The following is a 22,516-nucleotide window of genomic DNA, read 5'->3' as shown; positions in this document are numbered from 1 at the left end:
CATAAGAAATAGCTTAGAGAGATGCCTTGTGCTATAGGGACTATAGAATATGCAATTGGGTACTATCTGCTGATGCAGAAATGCTCCGACTAGGGAGTTTCCATGTTGCTAAGCATGCCATGTCAACTAGTTATGCTTTGTTTCAGAAAGAGTTCATCTCTGTCCTCAGCTTTATGTTTGTTTCAATTTTTTTGCTACCATTCTCTATTGTATCAGCTCACTGAATGTCCCAACTGTTGTTCATTATTTTAGTGGATATCCTAGAAATATAATCAAAAAGAGTCCAGTAGCACCTTTAAGACTAACCAACTTTACTGTAGCATAAGCTTTCGAGAATCACAGTTCTCTTCGTCAGATGAACTGTGTTTCTCGAAAGCTTATGCTACAGTAAAGTTAGTTAGTCTTAAAGGTGCTACTGGACTCTTTTCGATTTTCCTACTACAGACTAACACGGCTAATTCCTCTGGATCTAGAAATATAATGTAACCCTAGTTAATTATATTGTATTTCACTTGCACTGCGTAATCCACCCCGGGTCTAATGAGAAAGGCAGACTATAAATAAATAAGAAATAAGTAAGTGAATAAATGCCACTGGGAGCAGAACCACAAGTGACAAAAGGCACAGATTGGACACTTGCCTGCTTCCCTCAAGTTTTGATGGGAAATGTAGGCAGTTTGGCGGAATGTTGGACAAGTGACAGTTGAAAAGTCCATTGGACAGCAGTCGGAGAGCCAAGCTGCAAGACCAGGATGCCTACATTTCCCATCAAAACTTGAGGGAAGCTGACAAGTGTCCAATCTGTGCCTTTTGTCACTTGTGGTTCTGCTGTGTGTTGTGGAAACATGCTGGGTGACTTTGAGCAAGTCACACACTCTCAGCCTACCTTATCTCACAAAGAATGGATCCCCATTACAGAGAAAGGCAAGGTATAAAAGAAGTTAATAAAGAAAAAAATATGTTGGAGGTATGAGGAAGTTGCCCAGAGCCCATAGAAGTGCTAAGGGACAGTAGGATAATTTTTGTTTACATTTTTACCTTCCCAATGATATGTTTAAATATAAGTGCAATCATGTTGGGGTGCATACGTAAGAAACCATCACTACCAGACAATGATGACGAAAGTCTTTGGCAATTTTCATGTGCAATCCCTTCTGAAATGTAGTGGGAGCTGTGCGAAGAGAATGCAGCACTGTTGTACAGTGGCTTTCATGTGGGCTTATGCAAAGGAAACACCTTTGAATTATCTTGTTGTAATAAATTATTGCATAAAGTCATCTTCAATAGGTGCTAAGGTGAAAACAAAGCTCTGAAAAAGATATAAAACATGAAAATATAAATCATGAAATTAATGAAAAAACCCATTAATAAAATAACAATGTATAATATGAAATTCTTAAGAAAGCCGGGTGGGTTCTTTTTGAAACAAGGCTTCTAATATTTCCTAACGAAACATCATGGTTCGCTGTCACGCCATGCTTTTGCTAGCTGGATATCTCTTATTAATGCTTTAAGTTCACATGGTAGAACATTACTAATTGATGCTAATGTACTAATTGTGAGTTCTGTCAAAAAAACCAAACTTGTTTTCAACTCAAGCAAGCTGAATCCATGGGTTATATATGAATTATTCTAATGCCATTTTAAGCAGTACTTTTTAGAACCCTCCGTAATGTGAAATCATATCATCAGCTTGTCAGAACTTCAGGAGAATGTTTATGGCAATTATTTGTCTTAATAAGATCCATTTTCCCCATGACTCACTAGAATGTTGATTAATCACAACAGGAACATTCAGCTGGGGTAGTATTGTCCTTGAAGTGCGAAGAGTCATTGCTTTATAATTTAGACAAAACAAACTGAAATAATGAAGAAGAGGCATGTTTAACCAAATAAAATCCTTATTTTGTAATAAAAGTGCACCATTTCATTGCTCTAAATGCATCTCTATGTCAGAGTAGATAATATTTTTAAAATACTTTCTGAAACTGGAGTGATTTGATAAGTTTTGGTCTATCTTTTTTCTTTTTATTAGAATCCTTGAGGTCCTCTACTATGCTTTAAATATATACATGTTCAGGATAACAATTAAGGCTGAGTATGCACTATGCCTTTTGAAAACATGAAGTGATTTGCAGGATCAGACCAATTTCCACTTGGCCAAACATTCCTTGCAAGAATCCTTGCAAACAGATGGTGATGACTGGTCCACCAGAAATTGGCGACCATTGGTAGACCATAGTCCACCATCTTTTCACTTGTGTTCGACAAGAAAACATGATCATTTTTTAATGCTAAGATCACCTGTTAAAGCTTTGATCTTTCAAATGAGGATCAGAAGATATGTTTGACATCAGTTCAGGGAAGATCTGTGTTGTCCATATTGAGATGTGTCAACGGACCCGGTTACAATGTATTATAATCTTCTTACCACATCTGCTCCATGTTATGTGGTAAATTCTCATTAAAGAATCCTGCCCTTTCCTGATTCAGACCCTTCATATTAGACAGAAATCCAAGATGCAGAATAAAGTAACCCTGTTTAAAGGAGATGCAGGGGCCATAAGCCCTGCAGAATAGTGCCACAACATACAACAACCTGTTCATCATTTGGACCACTCAAACACATTGTCTGTTGCTCTTAAACTACTGGTTATAGCGAGGGGGAAAAATCTGTGGCCCATGTTCCTGATAACAATGGAAAATCTCAAATGAAATTGGAATCCATTTCAATATAGTGTTGCATATGACGGTAAAGCCTTAGTGGTGTTTGAAAGCACTAATTTATTATTTGAAGATTCTCAACACATTATATCAGTAAAACAATTCAAGGAAGCAATATTTTTTCAAAGTTCTTTCCTTGTCTGAGTGGCAGCTTCTATTTAGTGGGATCTAGGGTTGCCAGCCCCAGCTATCTCCCATGCCACTCATCTGACCAGTGGGGGGAAAGCCCAACCACATGTATTCTTTCCCGGAGGTATGCAGTCAAAATGGGCCCACGCGGTCCCATTCCTCTGGAAGAGCTGAGAGCTAAGCTACATGAGACAACTTATGCAAGTCTGTGCGAGTGATTAGAAGTATGTGTGCTCCAACCTCTCTGTGTCGACTTGCCCCCAAGCTGAGCACATGTCCTTTAACTTCATGTAGCTGTATTTGTGAGCATCTGTGGTCATAACCAGTGTTTCATGTATGCCTGATTGCATACCTGCCATTAGTGTGTGTTGCCTTTTCTGTGCTGATCTATATTGTACACCATACTGGGTTTCTGAGAGTGTGTAAAATGTTGAACTGCAATGTACTCAGCAAAAGGGGGAGATTGCCTCCTATCTACTAAAGGTATTTACTTTTGTTTTTACAGCAAGTGTCCTTGACAGCGAGATACAGCCAGCTCGGAATGTATCTTTTCCCAGAGAATGAAATGATTTCATCCTGTCCTATGTCTAGTCTAAACTAATCAGTTCCCATGTAACTCTTTGGGGTTTTCATGCCAGAATGCCAACAGACACTATCCTGAGGGCGGGAAGGTTCCCTATAATTAACACTATCCATTTTTTGAATAGTTACTTCTGCCAATGCATTTGTATAGATCACTTGGACTGTATAGATCTCTAATAAAAGTTACTTCAACCAATGTACCCGAGTGCTTGCTGTGAGGGACTTGGGGATCTACCTGCCAAGGAATGACACGGTGAGTCATCAGTGCAGAGTGTTAATTTTGGTCAGCATGGGGGAGACGAGGGATGGTATCCCATGATGCACTTTCTCTCTCCTCATTCGGCAAAATCCAACCATTGTTTCCAATGAGAAACACAATTCAGGGCTTTTTGGGGCCCTGGAAGGCCATCTTTGGACCAAACTTTACCAAATTTGCTGGGGACCTTACTGTACTCTAATGACTCCACAAGTTTTATTAATATTGGACTTCGGGGGGGGGGATTTTATGGCCACCCAAAGAAGATGCCCCTAGCCACCTCTAATCTCCATTATTCCCTATGGGGAAAACTAGGGGGGCTACCCAGGGGGATGGGGTGGAATTTTGAAAACGAAATCTTCCAAATTTTCAGGGGACATACACCTGACTGTCCTCTAAAGACGCTCCAAGTTTCATGAATATTGGATCCCGTAGGACCACTATATGGCCTCCCAAAGAAAATACCCCAGCCCCTTCCAATCTCCATTATTCCCTATGGGGAAAACTAGGGGGGCTAATCAGGGGGTTGGGGTGGCATTTTGCAAGCAAAATCCACCAAATTTGCAGGGGAGCTACTCCTAACTGTCCTCCAAAGACCCCCCAAATTTCACATAGATTGGACCCTAGTGGGGCAATTATTCATGTGTTTCTGCAGTGGAAATAATTCCCCCCTCAATAGAAACTAATGGAGAGTGGCTGGACAGCCTGCTCAGGAGATGCTTGGTTTTTTGGGGGAGGGGCTTCATTTTGGTTCTTTTGGGCTGTCTGTTGTGTAGATTGTAATTGAGAGTGTGCCTGTGGTCATAGTAACCATGATTCATATATTTCTGCAGTGGGAGTCAATTTTTTCCTTCAATAAAAACAAATGGGGTGGCTGGGGGCACCTTCCTTGCAGGGCCATAAAATGTCCCCCATGGTCCAATCTTCATGAAACTTGGGGGGGGGGTGTCTTTAGAGGACAGTTAGGAGTAGGTCCCCTGCAAATTTGGTGGATTTTGCTTGCAAAATGTCACCCCAGTCATCTAGATAGATCCCCTAGATAGTTCACCTAGTTTTCCCCACAGGGAATAATGGAGATTGGAGGTGACTAGGGCCAACTTCTTTGAGGGTACATATAATGGCCCTTTGGTGTCCAATCTTCATGAAACTTGGCCTTGGCCTTTAGAGGACAGTCAGGAGTATATTCTGTAAAAATTTTGAAGATTTCTTTTGCAAAATGCCACCCCATCCCCCTGGATAGCCCCCCTAATTTTCCCCATAGGGAATAATGGAGATTAGATGTGGCTGGGGCACCTTCTTTGGGTGGGGGGCATAAAATGACACCCTGAATTTCAATCTTCATGAAACTTGGGGGGGGGGTGTTGTTAGAGGACAGTTAGGAGTAGGTTCCCAGCAAATTTGGAAAATTAGCTCCGAAAATACCCCCACACACACACCAGTCCCCTGGAAAGCCCCAAATCGTATTTCCCATTGGAAACAATGACCAAATTTTACTGAATCTGCTCTGTACTGCTGTAGAAGATTTGAGCATGTGCAAAGAGAAGGTGCATCATGGGATATCATCCTTCATCTCAGAAGAACAGGGAGGAAACCCATGCCAGTCCCTACACGGGATCTGACTGCCATGTGGTTGAAATGTTCGAGTGAACAGAGAAGTAACAGGGGAAACACGTGTAAGTGCAATCACATGTTATCCACGTGTAATTCATCTCATGTAGTTTATCTCTGAGTCCCTGAAACTTGGTCCCAAACAGAGCACATAAGGGATAAGTACCCGCCACCCACTTCCCCTGTTCTCTGACTTGCTGTGAGGGGGACTTGGCAACCCTGGTAGGATACAACCAGTTTTTCTGCATGTAAAAAAGGAAGGAGGAGGAAAAGGTCTCCCCTGAACCAAACAAAGTCTATTTGAGGGTCATGGAACCAATATGGACAAAAAAATGCAGGACAGAAGCTGAAGTAATGAAATAATTGAGTCAGATTAAGTGAAAAAGAGGCTGGACCCAACCTATTGGATAGAGCTCCCTTTAAAGTAGGCATTCTTTTGTTGTTTTTTGCTGAATGGAGCAAATGAGTTTTCTTAATTATTTTCTATAAAGACTAACATTTCTATACTTGAAATGTATTGTGTTGGTAGCATAGTTTTTGGAATTGTTTCTAGACAGCAAAGCTAAAGTGCATCAGCTAAGGAAGCAATTTTTTGAAAAAGCTCCTCTGGTTTCCCCAAGCGCAGTGGGATTTTTTTTAATATAAAGCATGGGTTGAAAAAGATTTGACTCAACTTTGTGGTAATTGAGGTCCACTTTTTTCAATTTGTTTGAAGGCCTTGTTGAAATGGTTTTAACAATTCAGCATCTAAAAGGCTTTTTTGTCTCACTAATGACTTCAAAGAAGTCTTTTACCCATTTATTCGTTAGCTTCAGAACAACCTGATTAAAGATTGGGCACTGAGCTAAGACTTTATCTATTACTTTAGGTAGGTACTGCATCTTCCTAAATCACCTATAGTTTTGAATGATGACTATGCATACTGCTGATGGGGGAGAAAAAAAACCCTCTATGATTTGGCGGCTATTCCTTATGATGAATTTTTATAATTTTCACACTCCATCTAAAAGATAAATTAATCACTTAAATAGCACCCTTCATGGGAACATCTTAGAGTGCTTTTCGAAAGTTAAAACCACATAAACTTAAAAGGGGGGAAAAAGCGATAAGAAAAGCAAGTGCTTAGAAAAGTTAAAGGGAGAATTTTTGAATTAGAGCACATTTTGGATGCCAAGAAACATAGACTAATATGAAATAATCTAATAAATGAAGATCACTGGATCACTGGATAGATGGAAGTCTCTGGGACTACGTGAAACGTTGTTGAACAACTTTTCATGGTGACCACCAATGCTTGATGAGCTTTTGGGGAGATGTTCTCATAGCAGTGATGAGAAAGCATTCCCTTTACTAGGTTCAGAATTGGACTGTCACTGGGAAGTTTTCAGAGTAATTTTTCAGATCATTTCCTGATCATTCTGTCCTAGCTCATAATTTGGTACATGTATGTTGGTGTGGAATGGTATGGCATAGCCTGCTCTCACCAGATCTCAGAAGCTAAATAGAGATGTGCATGAACAGCAATATGAACTTTAAAAAGCCATGAATAGCCCAATCAGCTGTTCGCGAACAAGCTGTTCGTGAGGCCCCATTCTAAACGAACAGGTGGTTGTAGCAAGACTCATTCATTGCTGTTAGTTGCTGTTCATCAAGCCAGACAATCTGGCACCTGCAATCAATTCCCTTGGCAACTGGAGGCAGGGACTGCCTGAACTCTGTCTGAACTCCTGCTGTTGCCCTGGAAACCCCAATCTAAACCCAATTTAGCTTGATAGTCAGGTGTTCCTTTGAAGTGTGGAGCTCCAAATTTGTTACAAGGAAGCAAAGAGCAGTGGGGAGGGGGGCTCCCAGCTCTGGTTTTGCAGACAGTGAGGGGGAGAGAGTTGCTGTTGGCATTTTGAGAGAGAGACAGGGAGAGTGCTTTGGAGCTTGAATTTTCTTTGTGTGTGGTGGGACAGGAATTTACCTCTTCAAGTTCCAGGCTTCTGCCAGGCTCTGGGCCAAGCTATTATTTATTACTGGTACTTTTCCTGCTTTTTTCTGTTTGTGCCCATGTCTAAAACTAAGCAGGGTTGGTACTTGGATGGGGGACCACAAAAGAAGTCTCTTCAGAGGAAAGGTATGGTAGAGCACCTAGACTTCTCACTTGTCTGGAAAAAGGCACACGGAGGTCACTATAAGTCAGATGCAACTTGATAGCACATTTATTTATTTGTTTACTTAATAGTCTGCCTTTCTCACTGAGACCCAAGGCATATTACACTGTGCAAGTCAATTAGAACATATGCTAGGACAATCAGTGAGCAAATATTGAGCAGTCGGGTTAGAACAGATAGAAGAAAATACTACTTTACACAAAGGGTGATAAACACATGGAATTCGTTGCCACAGGAGGTGGTGGCAGCTACAAGCATTGCCAGCTTCAAGAGGGGACTGGACAAATATATGGAGCAGAGGTCCATCAGTGGCTATTAGCCACAGGAGATAGATGGTATTCTCTTTGTGGGGAGGTGGTGCTCTGTTGTCTTGGTGCTGGAAGGAAGGCAGTGGGAGGGCTTCTGGTGTCCTGGCCTCACTGACAGTCCTTTAGATGGCACTGGATTTCTAGCCACTGTGTGTGACAGAATGTTGGACTGGATGGGCCACTGGCCTGATCCAACATGGCTTTGCTTATGTTCTTAATACAATATGATCAGTAGCTAGAACATTCAATGAACAAATACAATGTGGTATAGGTTGCAGACATTTGAAACACGCCTAAATCAGAAACACAGAGAAGAAACATTGCTGAAAAGAAAGAATAAGAAATTAAACATGACATATTTAATAACATGGAAACTGCTTAGTACAAGCATATTTACATCAACAGACAGTACCTAGTAGAATAGGCTACAGACCCAGTTCCTATCCAAGGCATCTCTCTGAGCCAATTCTTATATCACAACTCTATTACCTGAGTAAAAAGCCCTCCTAAATAATTCAGCTTTGCATAGTTTGTGGAAAGCTGGGAGTGTGGGAACTTTTTTGACCTGCTCTGGCAGGCCATTCCACAAGGTAGGGGCTACTACAAAGAAAGTGTGCGTGCAGGCAGCTGTTGATTTTGCCCAGCTGTAGGGTGATATCTGCAAAAGGCTCTGTTCAGATAAATAAAGCTGCCACAGCAGAGCATAGGGGGAGATGCAGTCCTGCAGATATTAAGGGCTTTTTATGGGATAGTCAAAACCTTGAACTGAGCCCAGTAACTGATGGGTAGCCAGTGGAGTGATTGCAGAATGGGAGTAATATGCACGGAACAGAATTATTCTGGTACCCCTGGAACTGAAACTGAAACAGAAATTTTCTCAAAGCACCCTGCTAGTGTTTACCACATGCGTTCATTTAATATGCTAATCCAGACAAGACTCTCTTGGCAACATGGCACTCTGTCTGTAAAGCTGAGCTCATATACGAATTCATCCACTCTTGCGGACCTGATTGGACAGAAAGATGGCATATAAATTTTGTAAATAATGAATAAAAGATAGCAAACTGGCAATTACAAATGTTGGTGACATCACTGTAAGCACAATGTGGTTTAATTTGATCTATAGTGTAACTTTGGAATCTATTTTCACTTCTGAGATTCAGCCTAACGTATTCAAGCATTAATAAACACTTAAAACAAGATGTCTCTGATTAGAATTCCTTTGTTCCCTTCCACAATGTTGTAGAACAACTATTTCTCCAGTATATGCCATTGATTTCAAATTTGTTCTGGGGAACCAGTGATTTCTGAGAACTTATTAAGACTTAGCCTATTAAGAACATAGCCTGACTCTTAACTTATTAAGAACATAGCCTAACTCAAACAGGACACAGCATCCTATTCCAGGACACTAAAATACTGGACAACACTTCCAACTACTTCGTCAGATTGCACAGGGAAGCCATTGAAATTCATAAGCGTAAGCACAATTTCAACAGGAAAGAAGAGACTTTAAGAATGAATAGAGCATAGTTTCCAGTCCTGAAAAACACCAGGCTAACAAAATACTCTACATCCTACAATAGCCCTGCAGAGAAGATTAGCATATCAAGGACCAATCCATATGCAAAAGAACCTCCTCAGGATACAGCCAAGCCTCCCTCCATTAGCATTCCACACCCTGGGAAACTCTCACAGGATGACTCAGCCCAAACCCACCTTCCTGAGTAGATATAAATTACCTGCGAACATCTTCTCCACGCTTTGACACTGAGAGATCTCTGTCTCACCTCTGAAGATGCTACACCTCTGAAGATGCCAGTCACAGCTGCTGGTGAAATGTCAGGAACTACAATGCCAAGACCACGGCTATACAGCCCGGAAAATCCATAACAACCATCATTATTAAGACTTGGTTCATTTATGTGAACCTTGCTAATAATGGACAAGATTCCTTGAAAGATACCTTGTCCACACCCACCAATGTTAAGCTTCAGTGCACAGCAGCACTAGGAGAATGCTAGATGGGTCTATGGCATGCTTTCAGTTCTCACAGAGTAATAATGACTAGAGATGGGCACAATCCGCATTATGAACGAAAAAACCCACGATAATGGCGATCACGTGATTGTGACCCGGTGGATCGTGATCGTCCACGGCCAACGATCCAGCGGTCGGGAGAGGCCTGGATCGGGGCGATCGGGCTTGGTTTGGGGATTCAGACACTCAAGCGCCAGCAATCTATTCCCCTGGCAATGGAGCCAGGGGAATGCCTGAGCGGTTTGCCCTCCTTCTGTTGCTCTGGAAACCCGAATGGAAGCCCAGCTTTCCTTGATCAGCAGGGCTTCCTTCCAACCACGGAGCAGCAAAGCAGTCACCAGCTGGGAGAAGACGCCCAGGGAAGGGAGGGGGAAGGGGGTGTTCTGTAGCCATGGACACTCCAATCGCATCCCTGCAAACCCTGATAGGCAGCTCTGATGGCCAAACACAGACCTTTTGTGTTGCTGAATGGGACCCATGCCATAGGCTCCCAGGCTGGGTTTCACTTTCTGTGAGCAGTGGAGTGGGACAGAGCTCTTGCTTGCTACTTGCTAGCCTTTGGAGAGAGAGAGACTGAGAGAGTCAGCCGCTGCCACAACCCACTTTCCCACATAGCTGGGAATACCAGCGTGCCCCGCTTTGGCATCCACGATCCACAGTTCAGAAACAGGGGTGATCGGTGTGGATCGTTAATTCGGGATCGTCGCTGGCGCCGATCCACGATCAGCTGGATTGTTAATTTTTTTGGATCGTGCCCTTCTCTAATAATGACACCCAATGGACCTGGTTGGTTGTATTTGTGGACTGGCTACGGGCTGTGAAATGTGTTATAGAATTCACATGCATGAGTATTCTGTGGGTGATATTAGACAAATCAATGCCTTGAAGGTAAAAAGGAGTGAGGATGTGTGTATGTGTTTGTGATTGTGTGTGCCTGTGCAGATAGTCAAGGCTGATCCCAGGAGGAGAACCACACTTCGCACAGTGCCCACTCTTCCAAACCTGGAAACAGACCTGAATAAAGTAGGATTTTTAATTGTTCACACAATCCTAAATGTGTCTCTAGCAAGATTCAAGGTATTCAGCCTATAGCCTTTTCTGTGACAAATTGTTCCAGACAGTTTTATTCTTTTAAGTCTTGTTAATTCAGAGGTGTACCTTCCTACAAAGGAAAATGATCTATACTTTTTGTACTCAATATTTTATCTTCGAACTGGGTTCTGGATGAATGGTTGTGTGCATGTTAGACTGTAGCTGGAAGGTAATATGCTCACCCCAAATGCTGATAATTTCAAGAGATGAATTAAAAATAGCTCCAGGCACCCTCAAAGCACCAGAAACTTCCATTAGCTATTACAGATTCTGTTTTAAATTAAATGTATCTAGTTTTGAAGGGGAAAATAACAAACAGCCTAAACCTCGTCCGTTACTGAGGTAGCCGATGGGTATGTAGGCTTGGGTGAAGAAGTGGCATTGAAGTGGCACTGAACAATGATTCAAAAAGCTTCTGGCGGAACAGGAGAATGAGCCACGCACCAGAAATGGCCACGATCACCAGAAGCCTCAAACATTGAGCTGTGTCATGCATGAATGCACATCGCATGCACTTAAAGAGAGGCAAGCAGCTAAATATGTGTCCGCTTTCTCTATTGAAAAGTTTAATTTGACATCAGACGATTTCAGAGTTTGAGAGTTGCCACCAAATTTTGCCTAAAACAAAAATTCAAGATGGATTTAGGAATATGACCAAATTTGTGACTGCAGCAGTTGAATTAGAACACTACAGGCTTATGATTTCTCAGTGCTTGAGGCAAAGTTGCATCTTTCCCCCCGCTAAAATAATGAAATTTGATAATAAAATTGACATTACAACTAATGCCTATTTAGCATAAAAAGGAGCCAATTTGGTGTGGTGGTGAAGAGCACGATATCCATACTTACCCATACTTTCTCCTGCTCTGATCTTTTCTTACAACATCAAATAGAGAAACAAGAAGACAAGGTGACTCTCTTACCTTTTGCTTGTGCCTTAACAAGAGAACCAAGATACTTTCAGAAACGTAAGCGAAAGCATTTTTGTTAGGTCCAATAGCATCTAGAATTACCATGAAGTTTCTGCCCACATTGAGAATTCTTCTTAGGCTTTTGCCTGAACTGGTCCTGTCGTATGAAATATACGATGGCCCATTCATCACCAGTCCTAATAAACAGTACATAGAGAGATTATACAAGACAGGGGTGGGCATGGCCAGATGGGAAGGGATATGGCAGAGCTGCAACAAACCAGAGCTGAATGCTAATCGTCTCCCCACTCTCTATCCTTAAAAAATGTAGTGATGGATATTTCTCATATCTCATTTTGTACTGGGGGTAGCAATCCTGAGGAAAGGTGGAGAACATTCAGAAAAAAGGTCCCCCCCCCCCATAATTAACAGCCTGGGCACTCCTCATTGCCTCCTCCTGCTCCTCCTCTGTCTGTACTCTCCTCCTCCCTGTTTCCTGGTGCAAAGAAAGCTGTGTTATTGTTCCTTGTGCAAGGAATATGGAGACAGTTTCTCAGGGATTCTTGACATTAGTGGAGATGATATTGAAAGAGAGAATCAAGGGAAAAGGAGAAGACAGGAGCCCTCTGAACATGGCCTCTTCCTCTGTTCAGTCAACATGAGCAGAGGAGCAGGAACAGGTATGCTGGCTCTACCTCTGTATGATTACTATCTTATCTTGAGCATGGAGCCCACATGTAGAGGAGGTGTACAGACACACACTCCCTCCCATGATCTGGGATCCTACTTTCTGAATGTTTGAGATCAAGAGGAGAGGGTATACACACATTTCCTCCACATGTAGGCATCATGCTCATGAGCTGGAAATCACATGGTGATGGGGACAAGAATAGCATATATGTTAAGGGTGAACTGGCAGGAGGCTCCCTGGCAGAAGGGGTCTCTCTGGTGATGTCCTTACTTCGCTGGCAATGTGGCAAAGTCACTTCTGGTGTGACCTGGAAGTGACATTACCGCTTAGCTAGACAGTCACCCCTATGTGGTATTGTCATTTCCAGGTTGCACTGGAGGTGACATCACTGTGACATTGTCTCCAGCAATTCCCTCACCATTTCCCTCCACTGGCCCACCAAGCAGTGCCAGTGGGAGGTTTCCTACTAATCCAAGAGATCCGGTAGTTCTAATGCTCTCGTCTGCTGTCCCTTTCTGTACATTAGCAATGCAGGGAAGGATTCTGTGTAGAACCGTAGAGAGAGAGAGAACAGCTGAAAGAGCAGCAGGCAGATAAAAAGAGGACGGAGCTCTTCTACAGTTAGGGTTGTGAGGCAGGTGGGGGGGACTTACTTGGTGAGGGGGTTTGCCCACAACATAATGATGTTATTGCATCACCAGGGGATGTCAGGATACTGCAGCATTTGGCAAAAGTCTGTGGCTTAACCATAGACTTTCCCCCAAATTCTAGGACACCCCCATAGTACCCTGGCAACTTGCTGATGTCACTTCCAGAGGCACAGGGAGTGATGTCAGCATGTCAGATCATGCACTGGTTCCCACTCAAGTTTCCCATCCATTTTTCCCTTTGGTCAGCTGTGCAGTGTCAGGAAGCACCAGGGGATGGCAGCCCTGTCTCCAGTTAGGATGAATTTGCTACACTTACCATTCCCCTAAAAATAAAACTCCTGAGCATAGGAGCACTGTTAGCTTCCTTCCAGGACAAAGAACATAAGAATTTTAGTTTCTCTTGCCTTCTCAATGGAGTCCATAGCTAACTAGAAAGGGGGCTACCCTGGAATTCACTGGCAAGTTTTGTGAATTATTTCTTATTAGATAAATTCAAGAGAAACAAAAGTTCACATATTATCTGGATGTTATATACAGGCCTAAATAGATATTCAGTTGCACCAAAGCAGGCTTGTGTGGCCTTCGATACATAAAGGAGACTTAGGGAATTGTCTGCTACAAGGGATTTCAAAGATATAGGGCAAATATTGATGTGGTACAAGCCATTAGCACACAGAGTGAGTTAATCCCCTGGTGTCTTCTCAAGCAGTCTATCAGTTTCAGGAAATCTTCAGGATTAGAAGCTCTATATTAAAGATGAAAGCAGACATTCTAAAAACACCAAAAATGAAATCCTAATTCTTCTTCTGACTTTTACAGCACTACAGTTGCTCTATTCGGTTATTCAAAAAATGGGTGCTCAATGTACACCTAGAGGGGGAATATCAAGATTTCACCTTCTGGTCCCATCCCAGCTGTGTCCACACATCAATCTAGCTCTTCTGCACATTTTGCACATGTGCAAATGATATGTGCATAACTTCCATACATAGAATCTGGTAAGTGGCAAACTGAAAGATCTTGATCACTTGGAGAGAAGTTGTACATGTACAACATGCACACAAGTGAAGTCTTTGCACATGGAGCTGGATCAATGGATGTGGCAGTTGTGTAGAAAGACTGGGCACAATCCCAGCACATTCCATGGGTTGCATATTCCCTGCTATGTTTGATTGCTACCTCCTCCCTGGATATGTGGGTCTATTTTCCAATCATGTATTTATAAGGTTCAAGCTCCCCCCCCCCCCGGAACACTGATGGGCACCATGTGGGAGTCTGAAATGGGAGGGGGAATCAGAAAAATTGTCCCTACTCTCCACTAGTGGAAGTATGTATCTATCCACACATGGAAAAATAACAACAGCTACCAGCACAGCAAGAAATGCTTATGTGCTTTATTTATAAAATGTTTGTTGAAAAAGATTGATCTATAAGATTCAGACAAAAACTTATAATACATTAAGGCATATGCCTTGCATGTACAAGATGCCAGCTTCAAACTTTGGCATTTCTAATATAAGGATCTCAGATAACAGACGCTGGAGATCCCCTGGAATTCAAAGTAAATGATTTTGCGCTGGAAGGACCAGTGGGTGAATTTGCTAAAAGGCACTTTCATATATTCATATACCCAGGATTAGATTTAGGTGCAGACTCGGGGCACCTGTCACAAGCTATCCACCCAAAAGCTAAAATTAAGAATACAAACAACTCCTCTTCACTGGTAAAGCTGGCAACACTCACGGGTGTGGTCAGCATAATGCTAACCATTTTTTTCCCCATCCATGAGAGAATGTATGATATTACTACCAAGTGAACAAGCGTTCTGCATGGGAGGGATTGGCATAAAATCAACACAATAAAAATAATCAAACATCAGGAAATATCAAGCCCACACTTCTTCTTAGTAAAGCATAACTTCTTATATGATGAATTACACAGGTCAATTATGCATCACAATTGTAAAAGGGGAGTCCAGTAGCACTTATAAGACTAACAAAATTTATGTTAGGGTATGAGCTTTTGTGAGTCACAGCTCACTTCTTCAGATACAGATACAGATACAGATACAGATACAGATACAGATACAGATACAGATACAGATACAGATACAGATAATATGGCTACCCACTGGATTCTTTCTTAACTGCAACTTAGCACCTTCTGCTTTTGACACAAGAGCTACTTTACAGCTGGTATCTTTTTTTCCTCAGCTGCAGTCTCTGAACCCTTTTAAAACTCCTTAACAAAGTTCTGGCTAGAGATGGGCATGCCAAAAACACAAACAGAGAGAGGCACGGAGCAACCAGCCAAACAAAGTATATAACCGTGCCCAACTAACTATGCAGACATGTGCTATATTGACTATTATTATCAATGAAAAGACTGTAATGACCATTCAATCAAGCATATTATTACTCCAAGCTATATCATAAATATAAAGGATGTAAATTTATTAGTACAACCACTCGGATATGTCATTCATAATAAGTCATATTTTGTCCATAACATATGTTTGTACAGAGAATGTTGTCTTGTTACAATGTCAATGAATATTTCCAATACTATTAGCGTAACTGCTACACTAATAGTATTGGAAATATTCATTGACATTGTAACAAGACAACATTCTCTGTACAAACATATGTTATGGACAAAATATGACTTATTATGAATGACATATCCGAGTGGTTGTACTAATAAATTTACATCCTTTATATTTATGATATAGCTTGGAGTAATAATATGCTTGATTGAATGGTCATTACAGTCTTTTCATTGATAATAATAGTCAATACAGCACATGTCTGCATAGTTAGTTGGGCACGGTTATATACTTTGTTTAGAGATGGGCATGAACAGCAATACGAACAAAAAAAGCCACGAACAGCCCAATCTGCTGTTTGTGAACAAGCTGTTCATGAGGCCCCATTCTAAACAAACAGGTGGTTGTTGCAAGCCTCATTTGTTGCTGTTCATTGCTGTTGGTCAAGCCAGACAGTCAGGCACCTGCAATCAATTCCCTTGGCAACCGGAGGCAGGGACTGCCTGAACTCTGTCTGAACTCCTGCTGCTGTCCTGGAAACCCCAATCTAAGCCCAATTTAGCTTGAGAGGCAGGTCTTCCTTTCAAGTGTGGTGCTCCAAATTTGTTACAAGGGAGGCTGTGATTTTGCAGACAGTGGAGAGACAGTTGCTGTTGGCATTTTGATAAAGAGAGTGCATTGGAGCTTGAATTTTCTTTGTGTGTGGTGGGATATGGATGTATCCCTTCAAGTTCCAGGGCTGCTGCCAGGCTCTGGGCCAAGCTATTATTTATTATTGGTACTTTTCCTGCTGCCTGCTCAGGTAAGGGCCGATTCCGCACAGCTTACGTGAAGCCAGAACGTTGCGGGACATTGCGGAACATGCCGGCAAAAACGTGAAAGATCGTGTTTTCTCGCGCAAGTTTTGCACGATGTTTTGCAAAACTCGCACGAGAAAACGTGATCTTCCACGTTTTTGCCAGCATGTTCCGCAATGTCCCAGCTTCAGGTAAGCCATGCGGAATCGGCCAAGGTTTCTGGGAGTGGTGCAGTAGGGATCTACCCCTTCAAGTTCCAGGGCTGCTGCCAGGCTCTGGGGCCAAGCTATTATTTATTATTGGTACCTTTCCTGGTGCCTGCACAGGTCAGGTTTCTGGGAGTGGTGCAGTAGGGATCTTGACTTGGATGATGGCTGGAGGAGAGCCTGCTGGCCCCCACGAACAGCCAACCACGAACATGTTCGTGAACAGGGCCATGTTCATGGTTGTTTTGTGAGTCCCTATTCATGGATGGCAACAGACAATGAACATTATGTTTGTTTGTTTTTCTGTTTGTGCCCATTTCTAGTTCTGACTATGGTTTAGGATGGGGGTTCTCATATCCTAAATTCAGAAGTCTACCTGCTATATCCCTCTGGCTTATTTGTAGGAAAACATTTGCATCGTCCTTTCATTCTTTATTTCAAATAAAGAGCAACTTGAGGGATAATCCCTTATCTTAATGTGAGAAGCAACATGTGAACAACAACAACATTTGATTTATACACTGCTCTTCAGGGCAACAACATCCACTCAGGGTGGCCTACAAAGTATGTCATTATTATCCCCACAACAATCACCCTGAGAGGTGATTGGGTTTGAGAGAGCTCAAAGAAGCTGTGACTGGCTTCAAGTGGAGGAGTGGGGAATCGAACCCGGTTCTCCAGATTAGAGTCCCAGCATTCTTAACTAGAGGTGGGCACGATCCAAAAAAAAAAAATAACGATCCAGCTGATTGTGGATCAGTGCCAGCGACGATCCCGAATTAACGATCCATACCGATCATCTCCCATTCCCAATCTGTGGATCGTGGATCGTGGATCGTGGATACCAAAGTGGGGCGTGCTGCTATTCCCAGCTATGTGGGAAGGTGGGTGGTGGCGGCGGCTGCCGGGCCCGGTGGGCACGGGGAGACGGCGACGAGCCACCTCCCTTCAGGGGGCAGGGGGTCTGGCCGCTCACCAGCAGCACCCCCCATGTGCCCGCCCACCAGGATGAGGAGGAGCACGCTGGTATTCCAGGTGAGAAAAGAACGGTGGGTGATGCCGGCGGCATCTGTGTTTATGTTTGGCCATCTGTGTTTGGACATCAGAGCTGCCTATCAGGGTTTGCAGGAATGAGATTGGAGCACCCATGGCTACAGAACACCCCCTTCCCCCTCCCTCCACTGGGTCTCTTCTCCCAACTGGTGACTGCTTTGCTGCTCTGTGGTTGGAAGGAAGCCCTGCTGATCAAGGAAAGCTGGGCTTCCATTCAGGTTTCCAGGGCGACAGAAAGAGGGCAAACACAGTTCAGGCATTCCCCTGGCTCCGTTGCCAGGGGAATAGATTGCTGGCGCCTGAGTGTCTGGATCCCCGATCCGAGCCTGATCACCCTGATCCAGGCCCCTCCCGATCACTGGATCGTTGGCCGTGGACAATCACGATCCGCCGGTTCACAATCGCGCGATCGCCATTATCGTGGGGTTTTTTCGATCGTAATGCGGATCGTGCCCATCTCTACTCTTAACCACTACACCAAACTGGCTGTTATCTTAACACGAGAATCCCTCATCTTAACATGAGAAGCATGATTACTGCTTTCAGTTATGTGGTGTCTTTATTAAGAGGGAAGGAAGTATAATCTGAAAAACATCCAAATTGGTTAAAAGTTGTTAGAAGGTTTCACTGGGCTTCAGACCAGGCCCAAAACACAAGGCAGGAAATTGAAAGAATGGAAAGGTGAGGCGAAGACAAAAGTGGTGCCCTAGAGGAGAGGGAACAGGAGTGAAAAACTGCTAACAGAAAGCTATCCTCTATGAGGGAAATCAAATTGGCATGCATGCCCGTCCAGCTGAGAAACCAAAATCTTACCTCAATGACATCTTTGTGTAACTGTGCTTTCTCTGAAAGTCTTTTCACCGAAGACATAAAAGACTGTATTTTGAATGAGGTTAAAGAGAAAAAAAACGGCAGGGATATAAAAGCTGATGTTTTGGAGGAAGCAAAAGCATCATTGACAAAGTTGTCATCCAGCAGAATAGCAGCTGATGAGGGAGAGATTGGCAACAGAGCTAAGGATAATGCTTTTTTTTTTTTTTTTTACAGGAAAGGGTAACTCTTCAGTGGTTCACCATTAGCTCTGTTAAACTAGCCCTGTCCAGACCTTTAGAACTGGGGAAGATGAATGAGTGTGTGAGTGGAGGGAGGCAGGACAGCATCTGCTGCTGCTGCTTAACCTTCCCAGTTTAGTATGTCTGAACATTGCTCTACACGCATACAGCTACACACTCAATGGCTCTACATAGAACTGCTCTATCTTTTTTTCTGACTACACAGAGGAGGCTGTGTTTGAATACAGGTCAGCTCTGATCAGATTTTTCATACAGTGAAAGTAGGGACGTTAAGGGGAGAAGGCATGATCCCAAGCTCCTCCCAAGCTCCTCCCATGTGCATTCCATCACCTTATGTTTAAGGGCCTAAATTGTTCTATTAATTTTGTCAAAAGAGCTACCTTTTGTGCCACAAATTAATTGGATATTACTGTGCTTTTAGTCTGGGCTTGCTATAAGTTTACAGTTTTGTCAACCAGGTCTTAATCACATTTACTTTACTGTACTCTTTCAGGACAGATACAACACACTGTTGCAGGATTATATTGTCTGCAGCTCTGATCGGCAACTTATTTTTAGTAAAGAGCAAACTCCTGTCAGATTAGTTTGGGATTAAGTCTTAATTAAGAGCACCCATGGAATTTTACGTTCGCTGGTAACATTGAAAGAGATTCTGCATGTATGCAGAATGTATTTGAAATCTATCTTCAGTCAAACAAGTTAATCCATGGCCACAGACTTACCTGCGGGCTCAGTTTGTGGCCTGCAAAAGGTGGAGGGGCACAGGGATGGCAGCCACCATTGTGCTAGTCATGGCAGCTCACCTCTGGGCAGGGCAGGCAGTGGCAGCTTCATTCTGGCCATGGATGGAAGGAATAAGCCATGGAGCCAGCCAGGCCACCAACGCTTGGCTCCTGAACCAACTTCCCACCTGTCCCTCCCTTGTTCCAGGGTATACTGGGTCTAGGGTTGAGAATCTCTGCTTTATTCTGGTGGATACTCTATCCCTGTACCAACTCCGGGAAGGGCAGTTTTGGCATTGGGCAAAACTGTTTCCTTTTTGGGGGAAACAGGCCATGAGCAGGTTGGTCGATGTTTGGATCCATGCCCTATGGATGCCAAATCTTCCTAAGCTGTGACCAATAAAGTTGTGGCCCCTTTTTATATCCCAAATAGTTGTCTGTGTCTTCTGTTGCCTTGCCTTTGCCCCTCCTCTCCCTTGATGCTGGGCCCGCAATGACAAATTTAGGGGGGCATCCGAACTAGTTTTTAACAAAGACCATATATGCAGTTGAGGAAAGGTTGAAGGGAAAGCAATTTTAGCCCTGTCCCATCCAGGACACAGGAAAAGAACTCTTCTTCTTACATACTTGTGATTTCATCATTTCAACAGTCATTATAATTTTCTTTCTAATAGCTTTCTGTCTGACCACAACATAGTCCCAGGGAATGCTCTTTTATAAGATGCAGATATTTCTGGCATCATTCTGGAGTATTTATTTATATATTTAGAATATTTATCTGCTGTCTCACCAGAGATCTGCTCATATTATCAAGCAACTTTGGGGCCAAATTCCTTGTGTCATTGAAGGTCCGTGATTGGATCTCCCAATATGTTTTATTGTTGTTGCTGTGGTTGAAAAATTCTCTGTGGATTCGGGATATTCGGGCTATTCGTGAGGTTTTTTTAGTTTGTATTGCTGTTCATGCCCACCTCTAATTGGGGACACTGCAATGGGAACAGTAGGAGAGTTGAGTCTTGCACCTGTGCTTTTCCCTGGCTTGAAAGTGACCCAATAGATGTTTCCAGCTCTCGTAGAGATACCATCATCATTTGTCAGGCATCATCAGTAGATAACGTTAGTCAAACAGATTATGTCATCATTAGTCCAAAGTTGTGAATTTATTCTGTTGCGAAATAGCTCAGATATGTGGAGTTGGAACCTATGGAAATCAGAAGCCTCACAAGAAACTTGCACTAACACATGAGCAGTGCACCCTGAGCCATTTTTTATATTTGGCCAAGTCATAGTGCAAGGAATTCTCTGACGTGTTTTTGCCGAAACATTCAGAAAATTACTTTTTTTTTTTGAAAATGCATGTGTTTATCACATTTTGAACCTGACAGCTGTTTGGAATGATTGAAATGATTGTTAATTGAACATCTGTTGATGACCCCAGCTAGGTGTAGGATGCATCTTACTTGAATGGAAAACCAGTAAGTCCATTTCCATTTGTGCATCACTGGATTCAACCCAAGTCTACTAGCTGCAAGCAGAATAAAGACCTCTTGATTCTATGGCTATTGTTTGCTGGATAGCTCCCCCCTCCAAATCAGTGAAGCCTATTGTTAGGGGGTGGTGGTGGTGGTAATATTTCAGAACTAAGAAAAGAAGTATATGGAAAATTTAAAGCTGTTATACAGAAGTTTACATTTAAAGTGGTAATCCATCATAACTTGAAATGTTTTTTTTCAGACATCTAAGCGCTACAAATGTATGGCTTATTGATCCTAAAATTGATAAATGCTTTAATATGTTACAACTGAAAGCTCATGTATCTTGCAAATGACGTTCGGACGGGCCATCAGCCTCAACTTTCATGACTCCATTAACACTCTGGATTTGTCTTTACATCCGGCAATTTCTATGATAAAGCATCCTAAAACCCTGTTCTGGACCTGTTTGGGGAATAAATAATAACCAATCATACTTAAGTCAGTGCTTTGGATAGGCTTAAATGGACAGTGTATATCTGTTGTATTCTGCTGAAGGTTTAAGGCTTAAAAGAGACCATGGTTAAGAATAAGCAGGGCTTTTTTTCTGGGAAAAGAGGTGGTGGAACTCAGTGGGTTGCCCTCAGAGAAAATGGTCACGTGGCTGGTGGCCCCGCCCCTTGATCTCCAGACAGAGGGGAGTTTAGATTGCCCTCCACGCCGCTCAGCGGCACGGAGGGCAATCTAAACCCCCCTCTGTCTGGAGATCAGGGGGCGGTACCACCAGCCATGTGACCATTTTCAAGAGGTTCCGGAACTCCATTCCACCACGTTCCCACTGAAAAAAAGCCCTGAGAATAAGGATGAGAAAAAGCTAAGTAATGAGGAAAACTTAAGTAATGCCTAACTGGCTGCCCTGTGACCCTATCCTATCTCCAAACCAAACCACAATATTCTACTCATACCTTATCCAGGAATTCTTTTTCAGTGAGACCCACATTTGTATTCTTTACAGATGTGTATGTCTCCAGATTACTGTTCTATGTGTGATAATCCATGTTCCAACTTCCCTGAGTAAGCCATTCACATCTGGACCTCTATAAGTTCAATTAATGTAAGACATCGCTTCCTGGAGTCCAAGGCATTAAGGCAGGATAGGAATGTTTTTAATTAATTAATTAAATAAATAAATACCAGTCACAAAGAAGGCAGAATGTGGCCTACAAAGCAGCACTCTATCAAGTTTATTTTCAGTAGATCCCTGCGGCAGCTGCCTTCATACAGCCCCGTCTTCACAACCCAAGAAAAAAGCTTCTAATCCCCATGCAAATCTACTGCTCCGTATCTATGGATTGTGTAACATAAAGAAAATAGTCACAGACCAAACCCACACAACTGCTTAGATTCTTAAAGGGGCTCTGTCCAACAGGTGCAATAATCCTATTCAGGTAGGTCAAAACTCTTCTCTGATCAACATTTGCAAGTATTGTATATAGAAGGC

Source organism: Eublepharis macularius, chromosome 7 (assembly GCF_028583425.1).
Source record: "Eublepharis macularius isolate TG4126 chromosome 7, MPM_Emac_v1.0, whole genome shotgun sequence".
In the NCBI taxonomy this organism is placed as follows: domain Eukaryota; kingdom Metazoa; phylum Chordata; class Lepidosauria; order Squamata; family Eublepharidae; genus Eublepharis; species Eublepharis macularius.
The sequence above is the reverse complement of the archived record's forward strand: the minus strand, read 5'-3'. Positions refer to the sequence as shown.